We start from the raw sequence: 17,125 nt of genomic DNA, 5'->3' as shown, positions 1-17,125 counted from the left end.
TATATATATATATATATATATATATATATATATATATATATATATATATATTCACAGACAAAGTGTTTCGCTGTATCACAGCTCTTCAGTTACGATAGACAAGCAGGTGTATCAAGGGGGGATCGAGAATCTTTATTGTGGATATCCTCAGATGTAGGAAGGCTGCTTTACTCTAATAGGTTCTTTCTCAAACCGCTATATATATATATATATATATATATATATATATATATATATATATATATATATATAGCGGTTTGAGAAAGAACCTATTAGTATATATATATATATATATATATATATATATATATATATATATATATATATATATATATATACCGCATGTAACTGTGTCTGAAGCAAGGCGTTTACAGTGAAGCAAGTGTTGCTCAATAAGAAAGTGCACCAGATTGTTCAATTGCGCACGTAAGAGCGTAACATTTTATGACGGATACCAATTATACTTTGATTCGATCGACTATCGATACCAGCCGTTGAACATCAACACAAGTTCGCTACAGAATAGTATAACCGTTGCAATTGCATCGGCTGCAGAACACTTGATATTATTTAGCCAAACAGGCTGAAGTTCGAGTGCTTACATGAAAACGCAGGAATCGATTGCCGATCGAATTAATTTACAATATTATTTGTAATAATAATAATAATAATAATAATAATAATAATAATAATAATAATAATAATATATAATCGACATTTATTTGTTTATTTGCGATGATACCTTAAACGAATTTAACTATATGATGTAGTAATCTAGAGTTCTCTTTTCTGTCATGTACGACTCATCAGTATGGCAAGACGTATCGACATTATTCATTATTGACGACCTGTCATATATATAAACACATGCATGTGCCCTCCCCTCCTCTCTCTCTCTCTCTCTATATATATATATATATATATATATATATATAGTAAGTTATAAAATACAGATGGCATAAGCCTGAAGAATCCTAGAGGGGATGAAACGCGAAATATTCAATGTAGCTTAATCGCCATATATATTACTAACTAGCTCTACCTACGTATTGAGCATTGTTGAAGTAAATACTTAAAGTTTACGCACATAAATTTCTACTTTCCTATATTAATTTTATGTGAGTAAATGAAGCAGTTATGTATATATATATGCATATATATATATGTATATATATACATATATAAATATGTATATATATGCATATATATATATATGTATATATATACATATATAAATATGTATATATATGTATATATATATGTATATATATATACATATATAAATATGTATATATTTACATATATAAATATGTATATATATGTGTATATATATTTTATACAATGTATATATATACATATATAAATATGTATATATATGTGTATATATATTTTATACAATGTATATATATATATATATATACACACACATTGCGTAAAAATATACTTGTAGCAAATAAGCTACGCAAAAAACCTATGTTTCGCCCCGGAAGTAATTTGCCATGTACGGCTCATCGGTTTGGCTAGACGTATCGGCACTATTCACGCTTAAGGACGTGTCACACACACACACACACACACACACACACACACACACACACACACACACACACACACACACACACACACACACACACACACACACGCACGCGCGTGCGCGCGAACACACACACACATTCTTATGGTAAGTAAGCTAAACAGAAACGTATGCATTTCCTTCTCGAGGTAATCCGCCAGGCTAAAAACAACATATATTTTGAACGATTTCGAAAATGAACGTGAAATAGCTTACCTTTTTCAGGTAAAAAATATAAACCCCGGATAACATTCCATTGCAAAAATAATTTTCAAATATATCCAAAACAGAAATATCACATATCGTCACGATCATACCGATGCGTGTCATCAAAACACTAATGATGATGATAAAGATGACGACGATGACGATGATGACGACACTGACGATGATGGTGAACGCTTACGGTCGCACTCATCGTTTTCGATTAAATCCACAAGAAGAGACGAGTAACACCCCAAACACACAATGTATGAAACTGGCATTTTCGAGCATGAAATAGGAACCGTCAAAGTTGGAGAAGAACTCGTAAATCCCTGAAAACAGTGTAAGAAGCCGACGGATTCAAAGTTGACATTTCACTACAGGTGCTTGGAACGGTTCCCTCTAGGAATAATAATAATAAAAAAAAAAAAAAAGAAAAAAAAAGAGATGCGAACTTGGGAGGCAGCTTTGATGATGCTGGTAGAATCAACGATCGTGATTAATGATGAGGATAACAATCGTAATAATAATGATAATCCGCAGTGATTGTTGCTATCCTCTTCTTTCCTCGTCGACTTTGTTACCTACAAGTGTTCGTTTATTGGTCTGCGTTGCGCGTATGATAGCTGACGTGAGCAGCAAGTGCGCGCTGCTATAATGTTATCGCTGCATTTGTGTGTGTGAGTTTTTTCCCCCTTTTTTTCCCTCTCCCCTTTCCTCGTTTTCTTCCTTTTCTTTCTTCGTCGTTGCCGTTTGTTGTGGACCAACTTTTGAGGAATTCCCTTCTTCGAGGAGGACCAAGCCGTGTCCTTACTTCTTTTAATTTATTTCTTTTTCATGTTTGTTTTAAAAATCTATAACGTGTGTGTGTATGTGTGTGTGTGTGTGTATGTGTGTGTATGTGTGCGTGCGTGCGCGCACGCGCGTGTGTAAATATTGTATTCTGTATTTCAAGTGTTTGTGGCGTGGCGCGCCCTTCGCAAACAAAAACAAAATACAAAAATAAAATACGAAATCGCCAATCTGTTTGTCATAGTAAATATATAGTGAGTAACAACCTCTGTGGAAGGCAATTACAAAAGAAAAGAAAGCGAGTGAAAGAGAGAGAGAATGTGTGTGTAAGAAAGAGAGAAAGAGAGAGAGAGAGAAAGAGGGAGACAGAGAGAGGGAGAGGGAGAGAAAGAGAAAGGAATAGATAGAACGAGGGTAGACGCGCGTGCATGCGTACGTGTGCGTGCGATAGACAGATAGACAGAGAGATAAAGAGAGAGAGAGAGAGAAAGAGAGAGAGAGAGAGAGAGAGAGAGAGAGAGAGAGAGAGAGAGAGAGAGAAAGAGAAAATAAAAAAGAAAGATTTAATGTTTTCAAAATTGTATCTCCACAGCTGAATGGTCCCAAACTGAGGAGGGTGGACTCCAAAGATATAGGAGAGAGAAAGATGGGGGAGAGGGGCTTGAACGGGGGATAGGGTAGTGTCCGTGAGGAGGGTCGAGTACTGTTTGGGGTAGAAGTTAGGGAAGGGGAGTGCATGTTGAGGAAACGACTTTTCAGTCCATGTGGGAAGTTAGTACCCTCCTCCAACCTTCTGTTATGAAAAGGACGGTAATGGGCTTATAAAGGACGAGGGGAGGGAGAGAATATATCTTTATGAGAAATCTGGATTGAGTTGGCGAGGCTGAAGGGGGTACGGGAAGCTTGGGTGGGAAATGGGTAGAAAAGATGCGCAGTAGGGATGGGGGCGAGCGGTTGTGGGACGTGAGGGAGGTGGTAAAAGTTGTCATCCGCTATTAATTATTCTGAAATTAGTGTTGTGACAGGTGGGGGAAGGTGGAAGAGGAGGAAGAAGAAACAGAAAAAGAAGAAGAAGAAAAGAAGCGAGAGAGGGAAAAGATAAACGGTAGCCTAAAGTTTCCGGGTTGTAGCCTTAAAAGTGGGAACAGGAAGCAGAGAGAGAGAGAGAGAGAGAGAGAGAGAGAGAGAGAGAGAGAGAGAGAGAGAGAGAAAGAAGGGAGAGAAAGAGCGCAAAATAAAGGGGGAGAGAAAGTGAGAGGAAACAATGTTAAATAGGGGGTAGGTTGGCCAACAAACAGACAAACAGATGGACAGAAGAGAGAGAGAGAGAGAGAGAGAGAGAGAGAGAGAGAGAGAGAGAGAGAGAGAGAGAGAGAGAGAGAGAGAGCTGAGGGTCTATTACTAACGGCCGTAAGAAATGGCCGCAAGAAACGACCGCTCTTGTTTCACACTTAGCCCTCTCCAGAAGACAGGTAAATAAAAACGGAAAATAAAGCATTTTATTTAGACAACGCGACGCACACATAGACAACGCGACACACACACACACACACACACACACACACACACACACACACACACACACACACACACACACATAGGGAGAGAGAGACAGAGAGAATGATAGGTAAGTACTAAGAGAAAGAGAGAGTTATTAAGTATATCCATAGCTATATATATATATATATATATATATATATATATATACATGCATTTGTTACTTTGACCCCTATTATGACTCCTTAACATTTATTGTTTTGGGCTTAAATAAAGTTATTAAGTTAGATCCATGTCCAAGGAAGCTTTATCTAAAATTTCAAGTGTTTATGCCCAAAATTGTCGGCAGGAGTTTGGTAGAGTTCTCAAAGGTCAAATCGTTGAACTTTGACCCCTTAACAGCCAAATTTCTGGCCGAAGACCGATCACATAGATTTTCCCAAATCTCAGTACCCTGTATATCAAATTTTGAGTCTGTAGACTTATTGTCAGAATTATTTCGTAGGGAAATGTACACACACACACACACACACACACACACACACACACACACACACACACACACACACACACACACACACACACACACACACACACACACACAGAGACACATTCACTTATATATATATATATATATATATATATATATATTGTTTGAATTTAATGAGGTTAATACAAAAGTACTCAATACCAAATTTAAGCCAGATATGTACTTTTTAAAAATTTATTTTGCATAAAAGCTTATGTAAAATATGCTTATGTAAAATAAAAAGTGTATATATATATCATATATATATATATATATATATATATATAACTATACACACACACACACACACACATATATATATATATATACTTCATGCTTATATAAAATAAAAAGTATATATATATATTATATATATACACACATAAGAGAGAGAGAGAGAGAGAGAGAGAGAGAGAGAGAGAGAGAGAGAGAGAGAGAGAGGGAGGGAAGAGACAGCCTTTGTCTGTCAGTGTAAAAGAGAGACAAAGACTTAGTGGAGAAAGTAATTTAGTCAAAGAGCGGACTGGTGAAATTGAAAAGAATGATTATTTAAAGATAGATAGATAGATAAATAGATAGATAAATAGATAGATACATAGATAGATAGAAAGAGAGAGAAAGAGAGGAATGGAGAAAAAAGAGAGGGCGGGAGCAAATAATTAATATTGGAGAGAGAGATAGAGATAGAATAGAGAGAGAGAGAGAGAGAGAGAGAGAGAGGGAGAGGGAGAGAGATAGTGAGTGAGTTTTGGAGGAGAGGATGGAATGAGCTCATCCGTTAAAGGACGCATGTCGTTAGGTAAAAAAAAGGACAATGACAGGGGGGGGGGAAGTAGGCGCAGGGAGATATATGGAAAACAAGAGACGCACACATACACATACAGAAATAGAAAGAGACACGTACACACCTAGATATATGTATAAAGAGAAAGAGAGAGAGAGAGAGAGAGAGAGAGAGAGACAGAGGGGGGTGGCTACGCATATCACATTCTCCTTAAAACATGTGCGTTGGTGAACGTCGACTAGAAGCCGCTACCGAACTGCGCGCGTGCGCGTGTGTGTGTGTGTGCCGTGCTGCGTGTCCGCGTGTTCGTGCCACTGAAAACACTGATAGAAGAACAAGCAGACAAATATGCTTTCGAATGCAGGTGGGCGATTATACGCAGCTTTGTATGCGCGTACGACGTGCGTGTATGTGCGTGCATTCGCGCGAACGCGCGTGTGTAACAGTGTTGGACAACACAAGTTCGCACGTGTGTACTTGAAGACTAACGTTGTTAGCCATACGCATCATACGTATTGTTAACAACGTTGATACCTTTCTTCAAATAACTGATTTTGTATTTTAAAAAATCCGCATCCATAGACATCGCACACATTATCTCTCGGACACTTTCTAATACTCTTACACACGCACACACACCCGTATACTTATTTATTTATGTTTATTTATGTTTATTTATTTATAGGTAATATAGTTATCCAAGGACACGTGTTTTGCAGTACGGCTCATCATGACTGACTATGCAAGAATTCGAACCAATGACCACAAAGTTTATATGTGCGTTTCAGGGTTATGGTGGTGGTTGTGCATATGCATGTGTGTGTGTGTGTGCATGTGCGTGTGTGTGTGTGTGCGCGTGCGTGTTTGTATGTGTGTGCGTGTGTGCGCGCGTGCGCGTGCGTGTGTGTATGTGTACGTGTGTGTTTGTGTGTGTGTGTGTGTGTGTGTGTGTGTTTGTAGAAAACAAAGACCACACACGCACATGTGTGCATAAATACATAACTACACACACACAAACATTTATATATATATCAATTATTTTATTTTATATATATATAAATTATTTTATTATATATATATATATATAATAATTTATATATATATAAAATAAAATATATATATATATATATATATATATATATATATATATATATATATAGTGAGATATAGATAGATAGATAGACTTTTTTAATGCGTAACGGATTTGTTAATATAACGTATACAGTTCTAAATTGTGATCCGCCTGTCGGGTTTCGAATCTCGTCTTAACACATTTATGAATAGTTGACGACGAAACAGTTATCTATAGATAGCTCGTCTACAATCCACCAATCATTTGTTAGACGGTATGCACACACACACACACACACACACACACACACACACACACACACACATATATATATACCTTAATTTTATTTCTTATTCTTATTTTTAACATGTGACAGAACCTATGACGCTGAAAAATTAAGATATTCTCATTACAAACTTATCTTTTGTATAAGTAATATGGCCTGAAGAAGTTTCTGATTACTAGTAACTAGTTGGCTGAAACATGCCCATGAATGTGTAGCGAAATATTATTGCTTATTTAAAAACAAATAGAAAGTATATCGTACCCTACTTCTCTATTAACCTCATTCATTGGTTACTTTACCTCTGGAAAATATTAACGTTTTAATGTTTATATATATATATATATATATATATATATATATATATATATATATATATATATATATATATTTGGAGAAAGAAATCTAGCAGAGTGCTCAATTAAAAGGAAAATCCGAAAAATAAGAGCGTATACAGAAAGTTGCTAGATGAGATAAATCATTGGTACCGTCGGTTTCAAGCCCGATAATTAGGACCGTTTTAGATATCCATATCAAGCTCTCTTCAGCCAATACTCATCTCTGATCTATATGAGTATTGGCTGAAGAGAGCTTGATATGGATATCTAAAACGGTCCTAATTATCGGGCTTGAAACCGACGGTACTAATGACGTATCTCATCTAACAACTTTCTGTATACAATATATATGTATATATATATTCTCGTTTTTAGGTAGCATTCATTTAATTTAAGCAAACATGGTTAACAATTATACTTCTGCTTGCTTATATGCATATATATTTTCTACTAGTTTAGTTTTAAAATCAAAGAAATTTATATATATATATATATATATATACACACACACACAAAGACACACACATATATATATATGCGAGCGTGTGTTTATGTACACTCATGAGCCCCCCCCCCAAGAAAATTGGCTAAGCGTGAAAGATGTTAGAAATCGATTTTTAAACATTTTTCTATAAATTTTTATTAATTTTTACTGAAAATGTCTATTTTACAGATCATTATTATTATAGCATATAATAATAAGTGGAAAAATGAATCCTAAAAATGGTAAGACCGCATCTTGGTAAGGATGTAAAAAAAAAACAAAAAAAATAATGAAATGATTTACGAGCAGATTTTTGATATTTTAAGAAAAGAAAATGTGAAAACATCTCTTTCTGTAGTGAAGCGAATTGGTCGAAGGTTCGAAGTCGAACGCTTGGTAAAATACAAATCTGGATCTGGTCGCCCTAGAGCATCCACTTTAAAGGACCACTACAAGCTTTAATTAACTGTTTTGAAGGATTGAAAGAAAACTTATGTTGACCATAACTAAGAATTCAAACTAGGGACTGAAAACTATCTTTCTAGATATACAATATCTAGACGAATGAAAGAAATGGGATTTTCTTCTAAAAGGTGTGCAAAGAAGCCATTTTTATCTAAGAAGAACATCAATGATAGAAAGAGATTTTTCTCGTGTTATGGCAAGAAAAATACAGACTGATTCAGGAATGTTTCCTGATTAGATGAATCAAGATTTTGTCTTGTAAGTGATGCTCCCGATGCTCCCGAACAGTACAGTCGAAGAACCGGAAAAAGATTTTCGTCAAGTTGCATAAAATCGACAGTTAAATACGGGAATGAAGGGATAATGGTATGGGAAACTTTTATTGCAGCAGGAGTTGGGGAAATTATTAGATATGAGAAGTCAATCAATGCAAAGTAATACATTCGAACATTTGTTACCAAGTATCCAGAAGCTAGGAATACCCAAGAACATTATTCTTCAACATGATGATGCCTCTGCACACACTACTAAAGTCACAAGAAAATGGTTTTCTGATCATCATCATCATCATGTGCTGTCCTTCGTGTCCGAAGACGACTTCCTGTAAACCATCATTCTCCACTTGTCACGGTCGCGACTGAGGGTCTGTCAGCTTCCAGTAGCGATCAACCTGTCCTTTAGATTTCATTTGACGGTGTCACGAAACCTGAGCTTAGGTCTGCCTATGCCTCGTACCCCATCCTCCAGTTGTGAAAACAGTATCTGTTTTGGTAGTCGGGAGTTCTCCATTCTGTTTACGTGCCAGGCCCATCTCAGGTTTTTCCAGATGAGTAGGTCATACATGCTTGGAAGGTTAGCTTGTGATAGGATCTCCCTGTTGCTGCAAAAGTCATACAACTTGACATTTAAAATCTGCCGGAGGTGTCTCATCATATAGGTATTGAGCTTGCAGGCTACCAGTTTGTACACTGGCCAAGTTTCTGCACCGTATAAGAGTGACGAGAGGACGATGGCGCGGTACACCAAGCATTTAGTTCTGAAAGTCAGGTCTTTATTTTGCCAGTATTTCTGTTTGAGTTTTCCATAGGATTTGGAGGCGTTAGCCATTCTTGTAGAAATCTCCTCGTCCATTTTGTTGTTCATGACCGTGGTCCCTAGGTATTTGAATTTGCTGACATTGTAAAGCTCCTGGTCTTGAATCTTAATTAGCTGGTTTGTTGCTGGTGATCCAGAGGATTGTTGGTACATCATTTCGGTTTTCTTGATGTTAATCTTCAATCCGAAGGCCTTGGCTGATCCTGCGAAGCGAGTTATTAAGTTCTGAGCATTCTCGTGACTATGCGCTACAAATGCGGTGTCACCAGCAAACATGTATGCATTGACATTAAGAAGGTCTGCTCCTGGCCTAGATCGTATAAAATACCCGTATCACAATTTCTAAAGGCATGACGAAGCACAACTGACAGGTAGAGGATTGGAGCGAGGACGCAGCCCTGTCTGACACCATTCTGCACGTCGAACGGATCGGAGAGCTCACCCTTCAGCTTAACTGTGGCTTTTATGTCTGAATGAAGGGCTCTGACAAGGCTGGTGAAGTGTGCAGGAAAGCCAAGCTTCAGCAAGACTTCCCCAAGAGTGCTTCGATCCACCGTGTCGAAAGCCTTCGTAAAATCCACAAAGATCATGTACAGCTCCATATTTTGCTCCATACACTTTTTCTGGATCTGTTTGAGTGAGAAGATCATATCCGCTGTGCCTCTGTTTGCACGGAATCCACATTGTGCCTAAGGCAGCAAGATTTCAGCGTGCGCTGTAAACCTGTTCAGGAGAACACGAGCGAACACTTTCCCAGGGACTGAGAGCAGTGATATACTTCTGTAGTTACTGCACAGCCTGCGATCTCCCTTTTGAATATGGCCACTAGCTGTGCGTCTTTCCAATTTTGAGGGACAGTTGCAGTGGTCCAGGCACTCTGTATGATTGTGCAGAGAGTGCTAAGTAGTTTTTGTCCTCCTCGCTTGATGATCACAGGGTATATGCTGTCATACCCAGCTGATTTGCCATCCTGCAACATCAGCACTGCTTTGCAGATTTCATCTGAGTCAGGGCATCTGTCCATCCAGTGCTGTGTCGGGAACTGCTCCAGGTAGATTATTGCTCATTTGTCAATGTCTGGCGTTTCGTTTAGCAATGTTTTGAAATGCTCAGTCCATCGTTTTAGAAGTTCACATTTGTCAGTGAGGAGAGTGGAATTATCGCTTGCAAGTAGTTGATCGGAATGGTTCACATTTGCGCCCCAGACTGCTTTCATACTCCCATAGAAACCCTTCATGTCATTGGTGTCAGCCAGAATCTGTAGTTCAGCAGCCTTATCCATCCACCAACTTAAGTTCCCTACATCTGCTCTGGAGCTTGCTGTTTGCCTTAGCGTACTTTGCTTTGATGGATCTATTGTTCCTGAACAACATTGAACTTCTTGCAGTGTTTCTCTGGTTGATGAGTTGCTTGATTTCTTCGCAGTTCTCATCGAACCAGTCCTCATGACGTTTCCCGACCAGCCTGAGACACTTTTTGGATGTTTCATAAACAGTTTATTTGAAGGGCAGCCAATCTGAGTTTACATCTCCGGTTGGTTCAGCAAGTCTCTTTGAGAACATTCATCAGCTCTTCTCTTACATTTTGACGTTTCAAGCCGTTGACATACAGTTTCTTAGGAGGGGGGTTCTTTATCTTTATTTTGCGTCTCAGTTTAAATATCACTTGTGTCCGGATCATAATATGGTCAGTGTTGCAGTTTGCTCCCCTCATTGCTCTCGTGTCCAGGATATCTGGGAGGTCACGTTGACGAGTGATGACGAAGTCAATGAGGTGCCAATGTTTACTTCTAGGGTGCATCCAGAAGTTCCTGTGAACAGGCTTGTGTTTAAAGAAGGTGTTGGTGATGCAAAGCTGATGCTCAGTGCAAAGTGAAAGGAGGAGCTCCCCATTTGAGTTGACTTTCCCGCATCCATACTTCCCTAGTGGTCTGGGCCAGGTGATATAATCCTGTCCTACCCTGCCGTTAAAGTCTCCCATGAGTATGATCTTATTCGGTTTTGGTACGAATGCAAGTGTACTGTCTAACTGATGGTAGAATATATCAATAGTTTCCTGAGAGTTTGTCATAGTCGGAGCATATATAGCTATCAGGGTACACCAACGGTCTTCTGATAAAGGTAGCCTGAGTGTCATCAGCCTCTCATTTATCGTATGGCGCACTTCTATCAGTTGCGTCACTAGCCCGGTTTTGATGGCTAGTCCGACACCGGACTCGCTTCTCTCACTAGAGGCCTTGCCACTCCAGTAAATGGTGTAGCCGGACTCTCTAATTGAACCGCCTTCTTTGAACCTGAATTGACTCAGGGCAGCAATATCGATGATATATTTTTCTAATTCACACGATATAATCGCATTTCTCCTTTCTGGTCTTGCCGAATCAGACCTGTCAAGCATCGTTCGTTCCACGATGCAAACTTGAAGTTGGGTGCATTCTGGACCTTATTATCCTGGGCGACGCCCTGCCAGTAAGAGTTCTTTTTCTGTTTTCGTTACATGGTTCATAAGGAATTTGCTGACAAGATAGTTTAAGGATGAAGTAGGTTTTGTCAGTTGCCATTTCACCCCTCTCCTCCAATGGAGTACGCCAGACTGGCAAGAATTGCCCAGGACGAGTCGGCAGCTCATTGGTCGCAGTGACTAGCCAGAATGAGTGTTATCAACTTTCTCAAACTGCCTTAACAGAGCGTCACAGTTTTTGTTTTTTCTGTCTGGATTGAGCTTCCCATAGATCCCTGCACTGTTAGCCTGAAGTTCAGTTTCCAGTGGCATCCGCCTGGAGGCCAGCACAGAGTCTTGACTGACAGCTACACTTCCGTACATCTGTCAAGCCCTTGGGTGATCGGTTCCGCAGTGGTGGTGGATGACAGACCAAGAGATGCACTGAATCGCGTTATGGAACCGATCGCGCGCGCGCACACACACACACACACGTATATACACACATATGTATATGCTTATACCCGCACGCACCTATATTCATAAACACGCAGAAAAGCACATCCGTATCCATGCACCAACCAGCATACGCCTATGTAGAAATATATACATAAACACATATACACATCTTAAAAGCCTCCATGAACCCGCATAGATGCACAGATGCATCTGTATATTTACAAACACCCACCCAACAACATATGCATCGACAAATCCAGGGAAACTTCCTATTATAAACATTTAGTTATAAACAATCACACCACCCATGCGACCGGTGCTTATAGGCGCACACACACACACACACACACACACACACACACACACACACACACACACACACGCACACACACACACACACACACATATATGCATGGTGCTAGTTGGTCGTTGACCCTCCAAACAGGAGGGTTCGTACGCCCTTTGAAAAGTCTTGTTTTTAATCCTTCTGGGAGGCTAGCCACCCTCCTCCCTAGACAGGTAGTACTAGGTTACATGGTACCAGTAGCATATGATATTTTCTGATAATTACATAAATGTGATATTTTGGCCAGGTCAAAGCCCCGATTTAAACCCAATCTAGAATATTTGGTCCATAATATCTCGTGTATTGGCTGGAAAAACATTTTCGAATAACGACAAACTGTAGGAGGCTGTGCAAAGCGAATGGAATAGCATCTCCTCTTCGCAGTGTTCCACTTTGGTTGAGATCGGGGGTCAGAACGCAGGGTCACATGTGGGGTACCTTAGAATTATACCTTATTATTATTATTATTATTATTATTATTATTATTATTATTATTTCAGGCGGCAAGGTAGTTTTAAGCTGGTTATTGCGATTTGTTCTCTTAGTTCTCATCACATTGGTTTCACTCAGAGGATTAGAATAAAAGTACATGTTTTACTAACTTTTGCATGATAAAATGGAAGTGCGCACACATGCACACATACTTACATACATAGTACATACTTATATACATGTGTAAGTATGTGTGTGTATATGTGAATAGATTCGCCTCTCTCTCACTCTTTTCGCCCTTTTCTCTACCTCTTTGTGTCGGTCTCGCTCTCTTTCTCTCTTGCGCTCTCTCAGGCATAGACGCACGTGCATTTTTGGTGTGAAATCCTCTTGATCGTGAAGAAACAAAGAAAACGTCCTTTAAAGTGTGCTGTGTGTGTTCCGTTGCAAAGCCGGCCCCGCCCTTCCCCCGCCGGTCGTTATTTGTATTCATTTGCATTCCAAATTAATTTGCCTCATCTCCGTATTAATAAAAAGTTACGTGACCACTTCTCATGTGTCTGTGTGCGTGTGTTGCTCGCCGCTACGTGACTTGCACGTCACTATGTTTGAATTTTTTATTTTAGTATTGCTTGAAATTTCATTCTTTATCGCCCATCACCTTTTTCGCGTCCATCTCTCTCTTCCTTATATCTCATCCTCACTTTCTCTCGCCCTGTCCGTATATACGTCTATCATTCGTTGTCTGTCTGTCTGTCTGTCTGTCTGTCTCTCTATGTATATATTTATATAGTAAGTGAGAGGGGGTAATGTTCATATATATATATATATATATATATATATATAATTGTTTATCTCCCATCTTACCTCTCTCTCTCATCATCTATCTGTCTGCCTATCTCTCTTCCTTCACCTTTTCTCTCACATCTATCTATCTATCTATCTATCTATCTATCTATCTATCTATCTCTTTCTCCCCCCCTCTCTCTCTCTATCTATCATAGTTTCTATCTATCCATCCTCTCTTTCTTTTTCATCCTACACCTCTCGCTCCCACTGTCTTGCTACCTACCTCTCTGTCTCTCTATTTCATTCTATCATCCTCTCTCTGTCTCCCTCTATATCTATCTATCTATCTATCTATCTATCTATCTATTATTCTCTCTCTCTCACTCTTATACTACACGTCTCCGTCGTTCTCTCTTTCTCTTTATCTGCCCGTCTCTCTATCTCATCCCTTCCCAGTCTCTCTCTCGCTGTCTGTCCTTACCTTACATCTCTCTCTTGTTCTCTCTCTCTTTCTATCAATCAGTCTGTTAGTCCGTTTCTATCCCCCCATCCCTCTTTCGGAAGAGTCGCGTATAAACGTTCTTTCTTTTATCTTGCGCAATAATTAATAAAAAATAAATCGTTTCATCCATGCACAAAATCGACACCATTTCCGGGAATAGTTCCATCCACCGAGGACGAATCTCCTAAAACCGGAAATCGGGGAACTGCTTGATCAGATAGGTTTAGTGAAAAGCATAAACAATAATCCCTCGCAAAACGTTTAGAATTAATGTTATTTTAAACAACAGGAGTTGCAAAAACAAAATAAACAATTTGAAAACTATGGCGAGTAAATTTATAAGTCACGAATCGGCATTAACATAAAAAAAAAAAAATCAAACAAATTCGACCAAGTTTTGTAAAAAAAAAAGAACAACTATTTCTTCTTTTACTGTTGAGTCACCACTTATCAAGGCCAAGAACCACTTGAGGACGAAAGAGAAGCCCTTACCCCCGCTAGTGTTGTACCCTAGTAGTTATAGCATCGTACGGGTTAGACCTCTATACCGCTATTTGTTAGGCAGTCTCGAGAAATTATCTTCATGTAGATTTTTTTAAATTTTTTATTACATTTTCACCCCAAACAAGGCCCATTGCCACTTTGACGTAGGGGGCTACTATCAGGGACATAAGCTACAGGGATACTATGTAGGGAGTTGGGCAGCAAGATGTCTGTTCACGTTACACTTGAACTTCTGCATGTCAGTACAGTTGAGGAAGCAGGGATCTGGAAGGGAATTCAAAAGTCTTGCGGTTCTGGGGAAGAAACTACTGGAGTAGAAGGCTCTCTTACATCTAAGGATCTCCACTGTGAAGGGGTGAGATTTAGCTGTTTGTCGGGTTTATCAGGGGTATAGATGGACTGTCGCAGAGTCTCCTTCCAGTCGGATAACTGGACAGTGTAGGATCAGGTGGTCTGTGTCCTGGGGGGGGGGCTTGCACTTTGGGCAGATTGGGGGGAGTCTATTTGTCTCCACCTGTGTTGGTTTACTGCAGTCATGCAGTGTTTTGTTTTGATCCGGGTGGCTGCCCACTGCATAAAGGATCACCACTTTGTAGTAGAAAATATCTATACAAAAAACTACGACTTCGCATATATATATATATATATATATATATATATATATATATATATATATATATATAGTAATTTATAAAATATATATGGCGATTAAGCTACACTGAATATTCGGCGTTTCATCCACTCTAGGATTCGTCAGGATTATGCGCGAATTCTGTTGTTGTTTATCGTTTTTATATGGTCCTCTTCTGTTGAGGATTTTAGTTAGCCAATCAGATTTCTAGTATCCACCGCGCCCCTTCCTATCAGCCAATGGGCATGCATTTTATCGAACAAAGGATCTGTTTTAAAACTAGTTTAGTGGTTTAAGGCAGACATTTTCTTTTCTTTTTTTTATATATATAAATATACATATGTGTACATACATATATGCACATATATATACATATATATATATGCATACATATATGTGTGATCGTTTATGTGTATTGATGTTTATTTAATTTATTTGTTTATTTTCTATTGTTTTTGTTAGTTTTGAAACTATTTTGTATCGCTATCGAACATTCAGTGTAGCTTAATCGCCATATATATTTTATAAATTACTAACTAGCTCTACCTACGTATTGAGCACTTTTGAAATAAATACTTAAAGTTTACGCATAAATCTATACTTTCGTAACTTTAAGTATTTACTTAAACAGTGCTCAATACGTAGGTAGAGCTAGGTAGTAAGTTATAAAATATATGTATATATGCATAAATATATATATATATACAAAATAAATAAAAATAAAAAATATTATAATTACTAATTATATATATATATATATATATATATATATATATATATATATATATATATATATACTAGACTACCCGTGACCCGTTTGGTCAGTGTGGGTTAGCTATGGAATTAATGTATGAGCGTGACACTTGTGACGTAAAGAAAATAGATTTTTTGTGACATAACAGAAACATTTCTAAGAAAGTATATTAAAATGAAAAAAGAAAATAGATAGATTTCTATGAGTCGTTCCGTTTATAATTGTTTATTTAAAAAAAAAAAAAGAAACTTACAGCCATTGGATTATAAGTGGTTTGCCATACTTATAGGTAAATGTGCACTGAACAGATACCATAATACTTAAAGTTAAGTTCAAATTTTGATATATCTTTTAATTTAAATGCTAAAAAAAAACAAAAACAATTAGGACGCTAAAACATACACCGTACGTTTTATTGTCGCGTTGATTATTTATTTGTAACGCAATTAAAAAAAACAACAACATATTTTCGGGGTTATTTATTTATGTTGGTTGTGTAGAAGAAAATGTATATGAATGTTTTTAAGAAAGGTGTATTAAAAAATGGAGAATAAATAAAAAAGGAAGGCGGTGTGTAAATCGTAATTGTAAAATGCTCTTATGGTTATCAACGGGTTAAAGTAGATTTATTTGTAAGAAATTTGCGTTAAAATAACTTAAACGTAATACGGAAATGAACGATGTAAAATAAAAAAAAACAGAACGTATTAACAATTGTTTATTTAGATACTTTAACCGCGAAAAAATTGGGTCGCTGAAAACCTACACAGTAAAACAATACGTTTTATTGTTGCGTTGATTGTTTAGTATATTATATATCGTATATATTAAACAGGTCGATGATTGTACATATTATTTGTAATCACGTTTTGCGTTGGCTTACCATATCTTGAATTTTTTTTTATTCAATAAATTTATGATATTCGCTTTTCTAAGGACGTCCGTTTTTTCGTACGAAACCGGTTCAGCGATTTGTGTTTATTCGTTTACGCTGTTATGGGTTTATGTCTATGTACGCATGCACAACCGGAAGTCGTAAACCGGATGTTGGTTTACAACACCCGTTACAAAGTTATTTGATTTTTATAATTATATATATATATATATATATATATATATATATATATATATATATATATATATATATATATAT

General features: G+C 37.7%; 1 protein-coding gene across 11 annotated transcripts in view; it reads right to left on the bottom strand.

Annotated features, from left to right (window-relative positions):
- The window catches only part of LOC145259106 (protocadherin beta-11-like), a 1,732,684-nt gene that overhangs the window by 289,828 nt on the left and 1,425,731 nt on the right, over positions 1-17,125 (bottom strand). Inside the window, exon 1 of one of the 11 annotated variants that reach the window (XM_080116768.1) lies at positions 1,790-3,022. The exons of 9 other annotated variants lie outside the window; for them this stretch is intronic. The gene's annotated coding sequence lies outside the window, so the exon portion shown is untranslated. Of the gene's footprint in view, positions 1-1,789; positions 3,023-17,125 lie in introns of those variants that run through there. One more of the 11 variants, XM_080116765.1, reaches the window with a different exon arrangement.

Source organism: Euprymna scolopes, chromosome 34, assembly GCF_053919585.1.
Source record: "Euprymna scolopes isolate OS-2025 chromosome 34, ASM5391958v1, whole genome shotgun sequence".
Lineage (NCBI taxonomy): Eukaryota > Metazoa > Mollusca > Cephalopoda > Sepiida > Sepiolidae > Euprymna > Euprymna scolopes.
The sequence above is the reverse complement of the archived record's forward strand: the minus strand, read 5'-3'. Positions and strand labels throughout refer to the sequence as shown.